This window comes from Alosa sapidissima, chromosome 14 (assembly GCF_018492685.1).
Source record: "Alosa sapidissima isolate fAloSap1 chromosome 14, fAloSap1.pri, whole genome shotgun sequence".
NCBI lineage: Eukaryota > Metazoa > Chordata > Actinopteri > Clupeiformes > Clupeidae > Alosa > Alosa sapidissima.
This window is the reverse complement of record NC_055970.1, coordinates 8840871-8862097: the sequence shown is the minus strand read 5'-3', so window position 1 is coordinate 8862097 and position 21227 is coordinate 8840871. Positions and strand designations below refer to the sequence as shown.

The 21227-nt window shown below is 42.5% G+C and overlaps 1 long non-coding RNA gene across 1 annotated transcript; it reads left to right on the top strand.

Moving 5' to 3' along the window:
- Positions 1–335: 335 nt before the first annotated feature.
- Positions 336–20954, top strand: LOC121682169. Its single transcript, XR_006022452.1, has 2 exons — positions 336–365; positions 20769–20954. It is a non-coding gene; the product is annotated as an uncharacterized LOC121682169 (long non-coding RNA).
- The last annotated feature ends 273 nt before the right edge of the window (positions 20955–21227 follow it).

The window sequence follows — 21227 nt, the reverse complement described above, 5'->3', positions numbered from 1 at the left end:
TGCCGTGACACTGAGCTGCGGTGGCCTGGGGCCGGAGAGTGAGAGAGAGAGAGAGAGTGAGAGAGAGAGTGAGTGAGAGAGAGTCTTCAGCTGTCAGTCTGAGGAACAGTCTTGATGGAGGACATGTCAAGACGTAATGACATTCCCATACTGCAGCAGCAGAGCAGTCTGAGGAGGAAAGTGTAGTTTGGGTCTGTGTCTGTGTGTGTGTGTACACGGGGTACATATGAGTGTGTGTGTGTGTGTGCATAGTTGTATGTGTTTGTCTGTTTATGTGTTTGTGTGTTTGTACACAAGGTACATGTCAGATGAGTGTGTGTTTGTGCACACATGTTTGTGTGTGTGTGTGTGTGTGTGTGTGTGTTGTGTACATGCAAATCTGACTCATGACTCTATATCAACATCCATCTCTCCATCTCTCCCACCCGACTCCTCCTCCATCTGCTTCCCATGAGTGATGGGTGTGACGCATCCTGAGACTTCCACCGCCGCTGCGGCAGAGATGCCCTTTTTTGCTTCCTGCGCACACAAGCCACCCTCCCCTCCCTCCGCATACAGGCGGGGGATGAAGAGGCCAGGGGAAATGAGATCACAGGGGAAGGAGACAAAGTATGGAACGCACCCTGAAGCAAATTAATGCCAGTATGCACAGCCGTGTGTGGGGCACGTAGAAGTTTTTTTTCCCCCTGACTTTTTTCTGGCCAAACATAAATCCCTTTTCATGGCACGGGAGCCAGGAAATAAATGCAAGCTCCCCATCTGGCACTATGGAAAGTGGCTGAGTTATGAATTCTCTTAATGCTTCAAATCACGCCTGCACTTTGCATGTCAATTTAATGCCAGTGTAAGCAGGTGCACATCCGAAAATACAGCCTTGGAGCCAGCTGACTGTGTAAAATGGGATTGAGGGAGGCAGTCAGAGGAGATGTAAGATGGGACTGGATGTGCAGTCTGGAGGAGAGAAGTGGGAGAGGAAGGAGTCTGCACTTATTTTCTTTGCATTTTCTCAGTGGTAGGCATTGTTTGAAAGACATTTAAAAAAAACAAAAAAAAAACACCACAATGAATCACTGCCATCCACCACCATTTTCTTCACCTTTTGCTTGGTTTGATTCTGACGCATATTGCTAGTCTGTTGCATTTCCTGTTTATTCCAATCTCGTCTAATCCCTTGCTTAGTATGAGCGAAAACAAACGCAGGATTGCTATCCATTCTATTCCGAATAGAAAAGCAGGCCAATCTCCCTTTCCATTCCAGGTTTTGAATTCATAACACTGGGACCAGACAGGACACTAAGCCGATATTCCAGTTAAAGCTGTGCAGAAATTCTCCTCAGGTAGGGCAAGCCAATGACATTAGATGCTGTACAGTGTAATAGAATGCTATAAGCATGCAACGACAATGGTATTACATCAGATTAAGGTAATGCTTGACTTAGTCTGTATTCAATTAACCGTGTATATTGCATGTGTGCATGAATTCCATGGATTATTGGAAACACACATAATGAAGACTTAAAGAAAGGTTATGATAGCTTTATATTTAAAAAAAAAAAACAGCAGGCATCTATTTTTATGTCTCCCTTCTAAAAGCTGTAGAGATTGCCCTGCCACTGACAACAGATTTTGCCTGTATGAGAAACCTGCGGTTGGAGCGGGCGGAAGATAGGAACAGTGGGAGATGCAACCCAAGCCGCCGGTGATTTATCAGTAGATGAGAATCCCCGAGGCTGTGTTTGAACGGCGGAGGGATTCATTTCCGGCTTGTGTCTCCTGCCATTATGGCTGCTCTTGATGGGGAGGTGGTGGAGGATGGCGGCAGCGCCGGGCAAATCTCTCCCAAAGCCCACAGGCACATTGCTGTCAGCGTGAGCTCAGAAGACACACACAGAGACCCATAGACAAGGAGAGTTGCATGCGCTCGTCATGTTAAAGAGCTCATTTCCACCAGCAACAGAATATGTGTTGTTCGTACACCTCGTCTGGGCATGATAACAACTACTATTTGAGAGTCATCACCAACGAATCAGCAATCTCATCTCCGCTGCTAAACTGGCTCTGGAACATGTGTTAATGGAGGAGACTGACACAGCCAGGCAGTCCAGCTCCCCCTCAGGAAATGATGCATAGCTGATATATGATATAGCAGGGATTTGAATGCATATGTGTTATTAAAGTTAACAGTGAGAAAATAGCAATTGATAGTTATTAGTCGTGTGTGGATGATAAACAGGTACTAAGAGGGAGGACACATTTCTTCTTCTGTTCATATCATGTATGTCAAATTATAGTCACTGAATATTCTGTTGAGAGGGAAAAAAAAATGTCAGCTCATTCCTGTGAAGTGTTCACCTGAGGCTTGTGGCATATAACTGTGGCATTTATATAAATATATAAAACAGAGAAATGAAGAGAGACAGAGAGAGAGAGACAGAGAAAGGGAGAGAGAGAGAGATGTATAGTGCATTTCCCCATCCTCTTTGGCATGACCTTTTGCTGATCCCATTTTATTTGTTTTACTTGCGGTTATGAAGCGGAGCTCCCTGATAATGACTCTTTTATTACAGGCTAGCACTGATATGTCCTCTATCCCTTTTCCGTCCTTACTTTCCAACATCAACCATGCTACCACACACACACATACACACACACACACACATACACACACACAAACATACATACACACACACACATACACACACACAAACATACACACACACACACGCACACACATACACACACACACATACACACACACACATACACACACACACACGTACACACATACACACACACACATACACACATGCACATACACACACACAAACATACACACACACACACACACACGCACGCACACACATACACACACACACACACACACACACTTAAAAGAAGCAGCTTTGAAAAGAGTGCTTAGAAAAAGTGAGAAGGTTCGAGTTAGGGAGTATGGGAGTGAGTGAGAGAAGGTGAAAAAGTCCAAGAGAGAGAGAGAGAGAGAGAGAGAGAGAGAGAGAGAAAGGCAAGATTGGGCACGGGGGTCGCGTCAGCCTTTCCCCTGAGCCCCCCCGCGCTGCTGTTTTGATTACCCTCTCTGTTAGCCCACCCCCTGCCCTTTATTTACTCCGACTGATGAGAAAGCCGTCAGTGGGAGGGAGTGACCTCTCCGCGGAGGAAAGACAGCCAATTACCCCCAGGGTTACTGTGTGTGCCCAGGACGGGGAGCTCGCAGTGGGAAAAACACCAGCTGGCTCGGCCCGAGGTAGGCAGGGGATGGGGATGCTGTACTGTAAAAGTGTTCACCAAAATGAGGCATGGTGTTGTTTACTCGAAAATTGTCTTCTTTGTGGCTTTGCTCGTGCTGTGAAACTGACTTTTTGTTCATTTTGTTTAGAAAAATGTGAAATCCTTATGAATGATGATATATACTGTGCAACATAAAAAAAATCTATCTCTATTTTTTTGTTGTGCACTTAATATATACATACAATATATGTATACACATACACATACACACATACACAGCACATTGTCTTCAGGATCTTCTCCAACACACATCCTCTACATACTTACAGCACACTGCCCCCACCTACCCACACGCACACTACACACACACACACACAGTCACTGCTCCACTCCCCTCCCGCCCACACACACATCTTCACTGTCATCACTCACATACATTACATACAGTACCCTGCTTGCAATATTAAGTCCCTCCCCCCCCCCCCGCTTCATACACAGCACATTATTTCATCAGGAAGCTTCTCCAACACACATCCCCAACATACTTACAGCACACTGCCCCCCCCCCCAATACACAGCACATTGTCTCATGAGGAAGCTTCTCCAACACACATATTGCACACTGCCCTCTCCCCACATACACAGCACACTATCCCATCTCCCCTGTCATCCCCCCAACACACACACCAAGACCCCTGGCAGTTGGGTTAGTCCCTTGAGCCGTGGATCTGCCCAAGGTTTCTTCCTTGGTAAGGGAGTTTTTCCTTGCCCCTGTTGCTCTTGGGTGCTCCTTGTTGGTGCCCCCCACCCAATCCCAATCCTCCCCCACCTTTTTTATGCAGCCCTTGCCACTTAATCTACTAAACCCCTCTTCTACTGCACTTTTTACCCCCCCCCCCCATTAATGCACAAATAGGCTGACACCAGACATAATTTCACTGCATTTCTTACTTCCAGTAACTATATGCATGTGACAATAAACTTCCTTGTATCCTTGTATATGTGACTCATGATTCAGTCATTTTGAACACTAGGCACATGACATGACCTCTGGAAACAAGTGACAAAAAACTCCGCGGTGGAGCACATCGTTTAAGGTACAACATAACCTCAACCCCGCAGGGTCAACTAGGAGGTCTATTACATTCTCTGGGCTTTATGGCCAACCGGTGACATTCTGTGCACTCTATAGTGAAGTGACTAAGAATTCCGGTAATTTTCCTATTACTAACTATTTTCTAGGCTGATTTGACATGGAACTATACACTCATTCAGGAGTAATAATCCAGTCACTAACCAATTTGTCTGCTGCAGCTCAACCTTGTTGCTGGAAGTTAGCCTACGGCAGTGGTTCTCAAACTGGGGGTCGGGACCCCCAAGGGGGGTCGCAAAATGATTTGCATGAATTTGCAAATGAATGTCTGGATTAAAGACATTTTTGTAAAAGTTTTTAGTCAAAGGCTCCCATTGATTTTTGACATACCCTACCTATGAGAGAAGACATTTTCTGCATCTGCTTCCAATGTTCATCTCACAACATTTCGAAACCAAATTTCGTCGGTTAAAGGGAAACTTGGCAGGATTTCCCCCTCTGCTGGAGAAATTGCGCATTATGCTATTTTAAACTGTGGGAAAAGGTAACGATAAAGCACATGGATTTGTTTACAAGCTAGCGAACGGCTAGCATACATTTGGCATAACTATGTGGATGTTATAAGGTAAGAAACACGATTTAAAACGAGTTTATTGTTTCTCACTTCTCTTTCCGGGACGGTAGTCTCAATGTTGCAAGGTTGGTTTTCCGCCTGGGGACGCTAGGCGCAGCGGTGAAATTTTCACCGGAACAGGTCATTTAACCATCCAAATGATTTCTAAACGGGTTTATTACGTTGAAATAGTTGCCAAGTTCCCCTTTAAAGAGAAGGGGGTCGGAAGACTTGGCCGATGTTTTTTGGGGGGTCGCCAGACAAAAAGTTTAAGAACCACTGGCCTACGGGGACTATTTTCAGGTTATGCGTGATATCATTGTGCTGCTGTGCCCATGGTACGTTCGCAACGTTCCTTGATTATTACGCCGGAATGAGAGTATAGAAGCTAAAAGTGGTATCGCCAGACTTAGAGTAAGGCTGAATGAACTGGAGAAAGGTAAAAATCAATTGTTTAACTCAAGGGGAGGTGGAAAATGAGTGTAATTTCCCAAATGGTGGAATATCTCTTTAAGACACATGTTGGTAGTGATATTTTGCAGCTTATTTGACAAGATGGGCAGAGCAGACACATCAAAGATGGAGTGGGGAGTGGAAGAGATTAGTTCATTTTTAAGCAGCACTAAACGAGTTTCTGTATGTAATCATGGCTAGCCATCTGGGTGTCTACAAAAATTAATCAGTGGCTCAGCACACTCAACCAGACACATCAAAGCGGTCCTGTTCAACACTGCACTGTTAACAATTAGAGCTCAGCCATCTTTCTCTTTTTTTTTGGCATCACATTGCCTTGCCTGTTCCCTCACTTCCCATGACAGGTTTAGGGCTGAAGTACAAACAAATCATTAGTCATGACACACAACCACCATCATCACCATCATCTTTGGTCACTCGACAAGCATGACTGTCCTCTCTCTTTACTTGTGGGTCTTCAGATGGCTGCAGAGGCTGGTCCGGGCTTGTTTTTGTCTCTGCTACACAGCGGAGCTTTGTTTCAGGATGTGCAGCTCCTTCCTGCACGGATTTTGTTCCTGCAGCACCTGTCCTGTCCAATGCAATGTGCTCCCAGTTGCTTGATGTGATGTTGAATTGTTTAGACTGGTTTTGATATTGCCATCGAAACATTTTTTTTTGCCCACCAGGGGCTCACCAATCTTCCCTCAGTTGGGAGCACAGGAGCTGTTTGGGGAGATGTATGTGGACATGCAAATGACATGGCCTGCCCACTGCATTATTATAAAGGTGATGTTGAGCATGTTGGCTTCCTCCAGAACACTAGTGTTAGTGCATCTGGTTACTCCACTAAGGGTGGAGGGGACAATGGCTTTGGACCTTCAGGTGTCGGACTTCAAAGACTCTTTTCCTAAGGCTGCACTGGCATAGCCTGGAGGACCAGACCCAATCTGAAAGATTAAGGGTCTGGCCACGAATAACGTAATGGCCCAACTCGAGGGGCGGCACCAAGCACACATTTGAAAATCTCATTGCACGCAATTGGATAACACTATACAATCAATGTTAACTGACTGATTCCAGACTTCGACGGAATTGGACAACACTACGTCTGCCATCTGTTTAGCTCGCCTCTGGCCCGTCTATATCAGATACACAGATATGATTGGTTCCCCCGCGATGCAAGGGGCAAAAGTTACGTGCATCATTACTCGTTGCCAGAGTCTCTCGCTGAGCAAACGCTTCCGCGAGAACTCTGGATTCCTGAGGTAGCACTGGCAGACAAACTCAAGCAATGGGTGACCTCAGAGTCGGTCAGTTTTGGAGGACAGAAGGCAGGAGAGAAGGCTGCCTAGGTAGGGGAATTGATCACCATTTTCAAGAGTGGTTTGTAAACTTTTATGATGGGCTAGACTGATGGCTGGTTGGATGGAGGTTAATATAGGACCTGGGTCTTTTTGATGTTTAAGGCTAGACCCGGGGGCTCTGTATGCCATGACAAGGGGATTCAGAATACCCTGGCCTGACGGTCTTCTGAAGTATGGATTGCGATAGCATAGTTGTCCGCATACTGAAGCTCCATGATAGTGGTGTTCCTAATTTTGCGCTTGGCTTTGAACCTGTTTAGGTTGAAGAGCCTGCCATCAGTTCTGCACAGGATTTGGATCCTCTGGGGTGGCCCATGGCCAATGAGGTGGAGTATGGCAGCAACGATGGCTAACAGGGTGTGTGCAATGATGCATCTGTGTTTAACTCCCATTTCCACAGTGAAAGGCTTACAGAGCACTAAGGCTGACACACCATCATGTAGTAGTAAACAACACAGAGATAGAATAGCTTATCTCCAAAAAAAGGAAAGTCTTTTGTGCCTGACACAATTATATAACCTATAAGGCCAAAAGAATGACTCGCTCCAGACCCAAGGTGGATGTCCAGAGCCAGGTGAGGAAGCTTAAGAGCTACTGGTGGAAAGAAAAGGCTCTGGAAATCTGGAAATGATCTTGACCAAATCAGATTTAGCTGGAAATAAATAACTGGCATTTTATTTTTGCAATGGCAAATAAATGGCAAAATAAATTAGCCTAAATTAATCAAATGAAATGAGACGTGTGGGCAAAAAAGACCAGTGTATGGTCAGGCCGATGGGAAGTTGGAGCAATGGCTTTGTGTTGTCGGAATAACAGGCTGTTAGTTGGGCCAATGGGATGTTGGACCATTGGGCTTCAGGAGGACTGTCCCTGCAATTGGTCTCCGTAAGTGACTTCGGATGAAAGCATTAGCTAAATGCATAAAGAAATGAAAATAAAGAAAGAAATCTGAGAATACATAAGCCAGCAGAAAGAATTTAACACATGGTGGTTATGTGAGGTTCCTCTTTTTTTACATTATCGGTTTGGTATGTTCAGACTCTTACTCAGGGAAATGGCAGCATATGGGAAGCTTGCTCGGGGGGTTTGTTTGCTTCCATTTCAGACTGAGAGTGGGATGTGGAAGGAAGCAGCAGGGAGACGACAGATTGGAGCTGGGGGAGACAGCACTGCAGCGTAGGCTGAGGTGTGGAAGTAACCGCCACGGCAGAGAAGATGTGGCCAAACGTTTCTCATGGGAGGACTGCTATGAGGCAATAATAAATTGCTCCACAGTTAGTATCTTTGACGTCACAAGATGGAGCAGTCATTGAGCCATGCTGCCGGAAGGAGGTGATGCACCAGGTGGAAGGTCTGTTCAGCATGCTTCAGAAGATCAGCCACCTCATTGCATAGTGTGATAGGCTCAGAAGCTGAACAAACAAACACTGACTTCCTGAATTAGTTTTCTATGAATGTAATATTTTTTGTTTTTAAAAAAAAAAAGCATCTGTTGCTCAGTCATGATATACTGCACCTCTAGGTTTCTCTAAAAAAATTATTTGCTGCTTACGCTAACTTCAAAAATATGTCACAACTCTGAATTTTGTGGAAAGCAATCAAACTGAAAACAAAGTGAGGCGTGTTTTCTATGTTAAGACAAACAAAAATAACAACAACCTGTTTGCCAAACCTCAGGACTGAGTGTAGATGTTGTGGAGTGATCTATAGAGGTGTCTACTGAGCCGAAAAGTAAAAATGCAAAAAGGTTGCCAGACTCACTTGTTTTACATTTCCCTGAAGCCGTTTAAAGACAACCATTGTAATGAAAGGATATGAGCTTATCGCTCTGGAGGTTTGGGAAAGGTACAGCACAGCAATTTTATTGCTCCCTCAGAGATGCGGCTACCAGTTTACTGTCTAAAACTATCTCTGCCCAAGAAATGGGTGCGGTAAGATGTCTTTTTGTCCCATAACAAAATTACAGTTATTACCTTGGAGTAGAATTTCATTGCATGTTACTGCGTTGGAACATTTTTTTTGCACCAGCAGTTTATGGACATTTGCATGTGGTAGTACAATGATTGGTCTAGGGGCCGTTATTCTCACTAGCAATGAACAGAGTGTGAGTCATGGCATTTTGGCATCAATAAAAGGAGGTGACACATGCAGTCCTCGCCACTTGCAAATCCTCAGTGCAGTCATCGACTTGGAGGGTTAATGCGGTCATCATAAAGAAACCCTCCACCTCAGCACAGCACTTAACAGCACCTGGCTACATTGACTTCGTTGGCATCCCTGACTGTGGAGTCCTCATGCGGTTCCTGTTTTCCTCAATTTCAACATCAAGGGGCAATGCTGTTGTAGCATGATTAAAAACACGTTTCCTAACAATAGTCAGAAGTATTCTATATGCATCTTGTTTCTTGGTTGCAGATGTTTACTTGCATTTGTTTTTTTCGTTTTTTTTTTTATTTTGTTACAGGCTCTGAAATGTAGATGCGTTAAGGAACACCTGAAACAAGATGCAAAGACACTCGTAGAATATTGGATAATCCGTTCTCACAGTGTCTTCCTTCTTTTAAATCCCATCCACAATCACATACAGCAGTATTGCTATTGAGCCTCAACGGAAAGTGAATGTGTCAGTGCATCAGACTGCGTAGAATATAGAATTATGTTTTGAGAAGCACCCGTCCAGCAAAATTGCCAGTTTTGACAATAGCATCAGAATGCTGGTCATCATTCAATTGTATAAATCCATCTGACAGACTGAAGTCAGTGCATTTCAGTGGGAAAATACAGACAGCAGGAGTGTGATTGAAATTTGCATTCTGAGACAGATTTCTGAGCATTCTCACAAAATCTGGACATCAACACTGAATACCAAAGTCAACTAACCAATATTGTAGTGTTCTGCATTACAACACATTTGATAGTTTTGGATACTGTGCTTTCAATTGTCCATTTACAGTTCATCTGACACTAAATCGATCTTGTAGTTTTTTTTTTTTTTTTTTTCAAAAGTGGCTATGTGGGTTGTTTGTGGTTTGTTAGTGTGCTTGCTCATGTTACTGTCCCCATGCCACATCCTGCTAAATGTCACTACAATCAACACTATCTAACATTTTAAATAGTCTTACCTGTTATAGTCATTAGAAGCTTTCAACCCACATCTATTAATCCCATACAAACAAAAATCACTAAAGATGGAACAGGTGGATAGTTATCCAGTGTTATGTCCATCATAGACACCATATGCTCAGTGCAGCAGCACACTGGCTCTGATCCAGGAAAAGCTGTCATATACATCCTTCTTCCTAGAGCACTCAGCAGCAGACTTACAGTATGTCCTGGCAGACTACAGAATACATGGCATTGGCACTACCTAGGTGTCATCACTAAAGCCAGCAACCTTTGAAGAGACCCACATCGATTGACCTGTGAGAAAGGGTAATCAAACAGCAAACAACACGGTGGCTATCTCTGACTGTGCCAAACAAGTGATGATATGGCATACATTACATTGTTGCCCCTCTCTCCCGCTCTCTCTCTTGCTCTCTCTCTCTCTCATACAAACACAGAAATGTGATTACATGCATACAGAGAGTTAGAGAGAGGAAGCAAGAGAGAAGGGCCACGCAGCACACGCATCACTATGCAACCATGAAATTAAAGCGATTAACATCTCCACCTGCTGGCGTCATGAGAGTAACACACATATTATCACAACAGCCCTAAACAACCCCGGGCTGTGGTAGAACCATTTTTCATGCAAATAGGCATTTTTAATATACTTAAACATGATTAAGCACACCAATTATATCTGAATAAAGCAGCTCTTAGCTGTTCTACTTGGTCCACCTGTCTGCTAGGTCGTAGCAAAGTCAAGAGTGCCTGGCCATCCAGGCATAAATTAGTGGTGAAATGGCCATTAATAACAGTTCAAAGTGCCAGACTACGAGTGGAAAAACTGCACCGCAGACAAAATCACAGTCTTCCATCCTCATAGAGAAGGTGTTTTCCTCATCTCTCTCTCTCTCTCTCTCTCTTTCTCATGTTTTATGGGCAGGGACAAGAGGGATGTGGCTGTTAAGTTAACCTTAGCACGTCTGAAGGCTTGTTTACCTACACCACCTCCATACTCTGGTGCATTCTAGTGTGGTGTGTTACCCAGGTGGACTACAAATGGGACAATGGCACTGTAATCAGAGGACTATGTTTTTAAAATAATTTTAGAATTATATTCATAACTACTAGCATGTAGTGATGAGAAATGTAATATGAACGTAAGGGCCAGCAGAACCAGAGGGGCCTTTGGTCTGAACTTTTTGATGCCCATGCTTAAATTTCTACTTTTGAAAGAATATCTTAACATTGCCCTAACCTGTCCTGATTTCATACTTCCCAGAACTAATATACACTCACTGACTATGTACTGAATATTGAATAGATATTTATTAAAGGATTTAATTTAGGATGATTGGTTTTAAACATTTGATTAGTTGGATATCTCAGAGGTCTGCTGCAGCTTCATGATTATCAAATTAGCAGAACACCACCAATCAGTGCTTGTATACTGGCTGGCATTTATGCTTGGCACATCCTGTGACTTTACCCACTAACCATTTACATTTCAGATAGGTCATGCTTGGCTTTAAAACATTCACATTGTCAGTGTCATTGTCAAAGTCATTGTTCATGAAGGAGAAAAAAGTTTAGAGAAACCTGCAATGCATGCCCTTTCCTTAGAAACCTGGGAATTGAAATATTAATCTCCTTGCTTTGTATAAATCTCTGAATACAGAGAAAGGGAGCAGGGTACAAGATTAACCCCAGTCCCCTTAATTAATTCATGAGGTACATTCATAAGCATTTCAGTGGCCTGTGATGAAAGGTCATACTGAGCATGCTCTAGAAGAATGCAAAGTGAAAGAACCAACAAAAGGCTGAAACTACGGCATATTGTCAAAGTACACTAATCTATTTCGCTATACTATATCTTCCAAAGGAACACTTACTGAATATTTATTATTAGATAATGACAACAACATCAACAATGTAGGAGCAAGCTGACAACCCTTGCCAGCTCAAATGGAAAATGTAACAAATAAACTCTTAAACTGATTGGTAGACGAGACAGCAAAATTATATAACAAATACTTGCAGCAGTGGGAACATTTCAGTCATACATCAACCAATATAATGTATTCCTGTTCAACAGAAAGAATATTTTGCTGACTGACAAAGACACTGAAATATCCTGACAAGTCTCAATCTTCTCAGTCTCAATTAGTAAATTACAGGAAGATGTAATATGCAAGACAGCTGTTTTTTCCCCTCAACCTTTTGTGAGTTCACAACTAATATCTCATGTCATTTACATAAAACAAAATACGCCAGTAGGCCTGCTGGATGACGAGAGGATGTCTAATTTATCAAGTGTAATACTCATTCCACCACTACCAGTAGGTCCCACTCACACAGGTGGTATCCATGTGTGCACACTCTTAAAACGGACGTCTTGTCCCTATCTGGACACAGAGATGTGTTAAAAAAACACGTTGCATGTTGTGTTGTTTTCAATGCAAGTTGTGTTATTTTCAATACATATTGTGTACCAAATAAAAAAATCCTACAACACAAACTGTGTTGTCCCTATCTGGACACAGATTTGTTAAAAACAACGCAAGTTGCGTTCCGTTCGCATTGCATCTGCTGCAAAAATTAGCTTCCACTATAATCGATGGAAGTAACTACACCAGACGTGATAGCGGCGTGTACGTTCAAATAAAATAGACCATTCATCTAAAATGGATTTTACGCGTCGAACGGAACGCTTAGTTACGCGCCTGGTGTAGCTCCCCTGTTACTGTTCTCTCATTGCTTTCCTATGTTATATCCCAATACATCTAGTCCTCTATACGGGAGAATCTCTATCATGTATCAGGTTGCATGTATCACACAATATGCACACATGGCCACAAATAATTTGGAGTAAAAGCTAACTGCCCCTTCAATCAGTGGGACTGGACAACTCTGCTACAATTAAACAGCTGTCTTGTCACCAGGTTTTATGATGGGCGTGTGTTGGTGGTAAATGGTAATTGATAAAGATGGTCTGGATGAGTGCCTAACCAGCTGTGACCACAGAGTCAGATTCATCTTTAGAGGGAGTTTCTGGGGTGGGGGTGGGAGGGGGGGAGGTAATCCTACTTCGGGCTGTATTTTGGGCTCTAGCGCATGGCGTAAAGCTCATTATTCACCCGCGCAAAGCTTAATTCGGTATTTTGCACGTTTATTTTTTAAACATTGCGACCAGGGGTGTGGCAATTAACAACCTAGGGAGGGGCCTGGCGCGTTGTCTAAAAATCGCTATCATACACCACCTGAACCTGGTCAGAAGTCAATGGCGAATTGTTCATATGCTATTTTAAGAGCGCATGTCAACAGTCATATTGGCAGGTGCACGCACCATCCTTCTATCATTCATGAACGCAGACCAGCGCACGTCCATGCAAAGCCTTACCAATTACCAATTGCACGATTACAATGGGAAACATAATTAGAATAAAGATATTACGAAATACTGTACATCTCATGATGAGTAGTTATTCACCATCATTTGCAAATTGGTAATGACGGTTAAAAGTGATTAGGGGAGAGGCGAGAGACACGTATGGAGCACAGCTGAAGACGCACTGTCACGAGATATAAGCAAAGCTGTAAAAATATTACAGATTCACGCCCCCCAGGTATTGATTCGAATGGCATTATACATGTGGATGAGTCTGAGAATGTTTTCTGCAGGGTAACATACAATACTACTACCATAGATCAAGCTGTGTCATGCAATAGCATGACTTATGCTTATAGTTCTATTCCAACGTTGATTTCTACCCAACGTATAGTAAAAAGAAAAGACAAATTTAAAACTAGAAACCTAACAAATATTCTTTCCATACCTCAGCATATTCCTCAAAAGCCAGAGGCATTTTCAGCTAACATGGGTTTACTAAATATAGGTGCACTTACTACCAAAACCTTTGCAATCAATGATTTTATTAGTGAAAAAAAATTGGATTTTCTGTTTCTTGTTGAAACCTGGCTGACTTCAGACAGCGAAGCTGTTCTTGTTGAGACTTGTCCCCCAAATTATAATTTCTTCCACTCAATTAGACAAGGCAAACGAGGTGGTGGAATTGCCTCCATTCTCTCAAACAAATATAGTTGCACACGAGTCAACTTTGGCGAATTCGCTTCCTTTGAGTATATTGCCCTCACTCTGAAGGCTGACCCAGCTGTACTTCTATTAACCTTATACCGCCCTCCTAAACTATGGACTGGCTTTCTCGACCAGTTTTCTGAACTTATGTCGCTCATCATCACTAGCTATGATCGGATAATTGTAAATGGCGACTTCAATATTCATGTCAATAAGACAACTGATGCTAAAGCCAGTAAGTTCCTTAATGTGTTGGACAGTTTAGAGCTAAAGCAGCATGTTACAGGACCCACCCACAACCTTGGCAACACCCTCGATCTAGTCATTTCCAGAGGGATAGAAGTCACAGATTATCAGTAAATTATATAAATATGTCTGATCATCATTGTGTATCTTTTAATATTGTACTACATACTCCAAAAATTCATCCCGAAATTGCAATCAAATCGCGACTCTTGGACATTAGAGCAGAACAGCAGTTCATAGCTCTTATAGACTCCATAAATTTAGATATTTTACATCATCCCATTGATCAAATGGTAGAGGCTCTCAATCGTGAATTAGGCGCTCTGCTTGACAGAGTGGCACCCTTAAAGACTAAAAAAAGGCCCTGTAGCAAACTGACACCTTGGATGAACGAAAATATCCATGATCTAAAAAGATCATGTAGGAAAGCTGAGAGAACATGGAGAAAAACTAAGTTACAGGTTCACCGTGCCATTCTAAAAGGAAAAATTGCAAATTATAATAGAGCTATTCGGAATGAGAGGAGGAACCACTTCTCTAAGGTAATTGCTGAAAACAGTGGAAACTCTAGGGTGTTGTTCTCTACCATTGATAGGCTATTGCATCAAACACCTTTTGATACACTCAGTCAGGCATCCTCTCTAAGATGCGAAGAATTTGCAGACTTCTTCAAAAACAAAGTCATTTCTATAAGGGAGGCTATTGGTAACACAAGTAATATGTTTGATAGTACACCCAAAAACAGCCCCCCAAAATTAAGGTCCTTTAGCACTATTACTCAATCTGAGCTTGGTAAAATTATAACTCAAACCGGCTCCTCAACATGTGTTTTAGATCCAATCCCTACTACATTCCTCAAAAAAGTATATGATGGCTTAGCTCCCTTTTTTCTCAAGGTAATAAATACCTCAATAGAAACAGGTATATTTCCAACTGCTTTTAAAACCGCTGTTGTGAAACCTTTACTTAAAAAGTCAAATCTTGACCATACCAATCTGAGCAACTACAGGCCTATATCAAATCTATCGTTTTTGAGCAAAGTACTTGAAAAAGTTGTTTGTAATCAGTTAAATACCTTCCTCAACGAAAACAGTATCCTTGAAAAATTCCAATCAGGTTTTAGATCAAATCACAGCACAGAAACGGCTCTAGTAAAAATAGTCAATGATCTCAGACTAGCTACCGACTCAAACAAAGTCTCAATCCTTATTCTTCTGGATTTGAGTGCGGCATTTGACACCATTGATCATAGCATCCTAATTCACCGCCTTGCGAAGTGGGTGGGTCTCTCTGATAATGCTCTAAACTGGTTTCAAACCTACATTACTGGCAGAGATTTTTATATCAGTCTAGGAGATCATGTATCTGAAAAACATGACTTGCCTTTTGGTGTGGCCCAGGGGAGCTGCCTTGGTCCCCTGCTATTTTCTCTATATATGCTTCCATTGGGAAACGTCATAAGTCAGCATAATGTAAACTTCCACAGCTACGCAGATGATACCCAATTGTATCTTTCTGTGGAGCCAACTAACCCAGATGGCCTTTGCTCCCTCACTGCATGCCTAACCTCCATTAATCAGTGGATGAGCAAAAACTTTTTGAAACTAAATGATGACAAAACAGAGGTACTTCTGGTTGGACCAAAACTAAAGCGAGATATTATTCTTAGTAATCTGGGGAACTTGGCACACCAGGTCAAACCAAAAGTAACAAGCCTCGGTGTCATCTTAGATGCAGAGTTAAGTTTTAAGCCCCATATCAGTAAAGTTACTCAGACAGCCTATTTCCACTTGAGAAACATTGCCAAAGTGCGGCCCTTTTTAACTCAACAAGATGCAGAAAAACTAATTCACGCCTTTATCACTAGCAGGTTAGACTACTGCAATGCACTTTTCACTGGTCTTCCCAAAAAAACATCTAAAGAAATTGGCACTCATACAGAACTCTGCGGCTAGACTTTTAACTAAGACTAAGAAGAGAGAACACATCACCCCTGTGTTGGCTGAACTGCACTGGCTCCCTATTTCCTATAGAATTGATTTTAAGGTTATGTTAATTACTTACAAAGCTCTGAATGGCATAGCACCTTCATATATCTCTGAGCTTTTAATATCTTATCAACCACAAAGGAAACTTAGATCATCCAATTCTAATCTTTTAATCGTACCCAAAGTGCTCCACAAACAAAGTGGAGAAGCTGCGTTTATCCATTATGCCCCCAAACTATGGAACACCCTGCCTCTGTACATCAAGCAGGCGAGTTCAGTAAATATTTTTAAAAAAGATCTGAAAACATACCTGTACAGGAAAGCTTTTAGTTAACTCATCTTATCCTGTAGACTACATTTTCAGATTATTCTACATCTGCTACTATTGGAGGGCGCAGCCAGCCAGAAGCAGATGGGCTCCCCCTATTAAGTCAGGTTCTGCTCAAGGTTTCTTCCTGGAATATGGGAGTTTTTCCTTGCCACAGTTGCCATATCGCGTGCTTGTGGGGGGTAAGAGGGTTAAGGCTGCCAGTCTTATGACGTCATTTTCTATATTTTTGATATGTTGCTGAGTATATCATAAACAGCAAAGAAAAGTGATTGATAATGACTGACTGACTATTATTGTGTTACATGCTTCAAATGTAAAGCACTTTGAGCTGCATTCTGTGTATGAAAGGTGCTATACAAATAAAGCTTTATTATTATTATTATTATTATTATTATTATTATTATAAGCAACTCCTCTGCAGGATAAATGTTGTTTTATTCAGTCATTTGAGCAATATTAGGGTAAGTGTTGCTTTTTCCAGCCTATGTTTTCGATGGTAACCCATTGTCAGTCAATAGTGAAAGTAACTGCATATAACTGTCTTCGTTGACTGACACCTTGGTGAAGTTAGTTTCACTTTGCCAATGAGTTCAAATAATAGACGAGTGCAAATGCGTGAAGGCTATGCTAGGTTTTAGTAAAGCATGGTTTAAGAAGGACTATTTCATACGGTCTCGCAAGCAGCCTCCTTCAAATGCGCTGTTGAATGCCAAAATACCGATGCATTTACTTGACATATCGCGCTTTGCGCCGTTAAAGGGAATGCCAGATGTCATTCTCATTGGTTTAAAATGATGTTACGCCCCAAACACACCCATATGACTGATTAAAAAACCTAGGAACACCTTGTTGCGCCATGCGCTCAACTTTTGATAACGAAACCCCTCCCAATGTGAACTGGACATCCTACTAAATTTGAATAGACTTTTGACGAGTGACGATGCACTTTAGAATGTCATGATATGGCCCTTCATGTTAAATGTCCTCATTATAGTGTACATGACTGGGATATAAGCAGCACCAGACAGTTCTCACGCAAGTGTATGTTATAGCTCTATCTAATTTCAACCCAAGCCTGAAGTGATTTTTCAATAACGATACAATACATTTTATATATTAGGCTATAATGCATTCCAACATAGTGTATATTCAATTATTTTATTGAGTTTCACACAACCAATACATTGACATAGTGAAAACATATATACTTTAGTGTTTCATTTTCCAACCTCTGAATACCTGAGACAAAGAATCAAATCAAATCTCTTGTCACAACATTTCTTACAGCAAAACTGGTACAAACTAATTTCTGTAATTTCCTTTAAAGCCCTTCATTCTTTCTGAATGTCCAGTACACTAAGGGTGACCCGTATTCGGGCAAATACAGTGCCCCCCACCTCCCCCCAACAACCCCCATGCATTTTTTTGCACCTTATTATGAACTACCATAGTCATGCTATATACCATTTTAAAGCTGAGAATCTCAAGAATCGATATATGTAAAGCTTTGAAAGCTATGAATTAACATATATTTCGTTTGTAAAATATAAGTTTATCCCGATATATAACATATCCAAATACCCCCCTCCACCACCCCCCAAAGTTGCTGCGTTCATACTTTGTCACTTGTCTGTATGGCCGTACCAATAAGTTAGCCCTGACTGACCCAGCATGATTGGTCTTCAAATTTTCGTAAGAATCCATAGATGTGAAATATTTACATTGTTCTATTGCCAATATATTGAGTAGTTGTACACGCCAGCGCAAACAAAACAGATACATAAGGAAAGAAGCGAAGTAAAAACGTATTTTCCGCGGAAATCCAGGTATTTCGGTTTGACTTCCATTATTGTCGCTGGATTCACGGTACTCTGCGTGTTCACAAGGCTCTTCTGATTCCATCGATACCAATTACATGTCTGTAGGACCAATGAGAGTCGAGATAGATGCCATCAAAGCCAATGAGTCACGTAAGCGATGAATCTGACACCCAGTCTTTGAATGGCCATAGCGCTGCGTCTGAACGAGCCAATGAGATGGGACCTAGATGTCCGTGTAGCCAACGAGGAGAGCTTTCTTTAGACACGTGACACATCGTCACATTCTACTTCCTTGTCGGCTAAACTCAATGCGCATTTCCAAAGTCCTTTTAGGCAAGTCCCTCCACTCGGCGGCCATATACCAACGTTTTATGGGCACTCATCGGGCACAGTCTTTGGGTCGAACTGCGCGTGTGCAAGGCTTCACGACACCAATCTTGCTCCAGCGGCGAGATCACAACACATGATTGGCACGATGTCTTCACAACACATCATATGATTGGCTCAATGTATTCACATCACACCACATGATTGGCTCAATGTATTCACATGTCGACGTTTTGCAGAGGAAGGGGTGGGATATGTGTAGACAACGGCCATATTGGCGTGACAAACTAGCCCCATGCATTTCTATGGAGTATTTTTTGTCTCCACATTAGAAAGTCTCTGGCATTTCTCAGGTGTGGTCCGTGTTGATAATGGGACCCCACAAGGTAGCGTGATCAGCCCAGTGCTTTTTAATGTCATGATCAATGACATATTCATTGACCTAGGCCATGGTGTAGGGAAGTCGCTCTATGCTGACGATGGGGCCATATGGGTTAGAGGAAGAAACATCCCATTTATAACTAAGAAGATTCAGGGTGAATTAAAAACAATAGAGGAATGGGCATCTACACGTAAATGGGGTTTTAAAATCTCTGTCTCTAAGACAAAGTATGTTGTGTTTAGTCGTGCCAGGAACAAGTGGGATGGCTCCTTGACCTTGTATGGCACCCCCATAGAAAAAGTGGATAGTTTCAAATATTTGGGAGTATGGTTTGATAGCAAGCTAAACTGGAACAGCCATATCTCTAAAACTGTAGTCAAAACTAGTAACGTGATGAGATGTCTCACAGGCTTCTCTTGGGGGGCGGACAAGGGCAAGCTCCTGACTGTTTACCAAGCCATGATAAGATCAATATTTGACTATGGGTGCCAGGTTTATGGAGGGGCTGCAACGTCTGTTCTGAAAAAGTTAGACATTGTTCAATCCAAAGCTCTCAGGATTTGCTGCGGGGCATTTACCTCCACATCTGTCTCTGCTCTACTCATTGAAACGGGAGAGAAACCCCTATCCTTAAGAAGAATCCAGCTCTCTCTGCACTATTGGAATAGGTTAAGGGAGAAAATTGCCCGGCAAGTGCCATCCTGGCTGACCACTTTGAATTTAATAATAAACCAGGAAACAGGCAGCCTTTCATTATGCAATGCTTAAAATGGGCAAAAGATTTAAAGCTATTAGATCTAGTGCCATCAAAAACCTTTAATTGGGGATCAGTCCCTAACTGGCTTCTCCCTTCCCCTCAGTTTGACTTCAAATTGCATGAGGACAAACACAGTGAAGATGCAGAATTCTCCAACGCTCATCTATGGAGTACAGCTTAACTGGGACTCCAGTGTGCAAATGTATACTGATGGATCCAAAGACCCAGAGTCGGGAAAAACTGGCTGTGCATTCTTCAACCCTGAAGAAGAAGAAGAAGAACTCAATGCGCAATGCTCATGCGTAACCAGTCGCCGAAGCAGTGGTTTGGAAGTTTGTTACTAAATAAGCAAGAGACATGTTTTTGAAGGTTTTTGTTTGTAAAACATGCCAAAGAGACAAAAAAAGACGACACATGTCGAAGAACCCGAGGACATTGATGATCTGGAGGACATCGATGAAGGAGAAGAAAGCAATTTCTCGGAATGCGACTCAGAGGAGGAGCAGCACTTTTTAGCTGGGAAGGGCCCTGGTTTTGAGCTGTGAGTAGACTACTTATATCCATATACAGTTACAGATACAGTTTAGTTTGCTTTTGTAATGTTTAGTGCATAGTTTTTCATTTAGCTAAACATATGTGCCGTGTGTGTGTGTGTGTGTGTGTGTGTGTGTGTGTGTGTGTGTGAGAGAGAGTGAGTGATTTGTTTTTCTCCTGTAACAGTACATGGACATGGGTTCTGTTTTTTGTAAAACAGAACCCATTTTGTTTTTCTAAACAATTTTGTTCAGTTATTATTTAGGCAGTTCTTAGTGTGTGCATAAACATTTCTGTGGATCTTCAGTGTGCATAGGGGAGGGTGACACCCTTAGATAGTGTGACCTGGGGGAGGTGTGAACAGTGTTCTGGTACCTGGGAGGGAGGGGAGTTAGGTGAGAATGCAGTGTGTGTGTGTGTGTGTGTGTGTGTGTGTAAAAGAGAGTGCAGGGGGAGGTGTGACCTGAGTACACACATTTATATCATTTGTATAAGTTGTTGGGAAGGGTTTTCATATACTTTAGTGGGTCTGAGTCTAACTTCCACCTGTACAATTGTTTCAGTGACAGCGATGAAGACTGGGCCCCGCCAAGCAAAAAAACAAGAGCTGAGGATCCTGTGTCTGAGGAAGAGGAGCCGGTGGCCGAAACCAGTGGCACAAGAAGAGGAAAGGGTGCTGCAAGAAGCAGGGGGAGAGGCAGAGGAAGAGGGAGAGGCCAAGGCAGGGGAAGAGGGTGCTCCCGCAGCAGACAGGAGAGTGGAGACGCAGAACCATGGCTTAGGACGGACATCCAGGACACCATACCACCACAGCCCACGTTTCGCCCTATGAGGACTCCTGGCCCTCAGCGTATCTCTGCACAGTA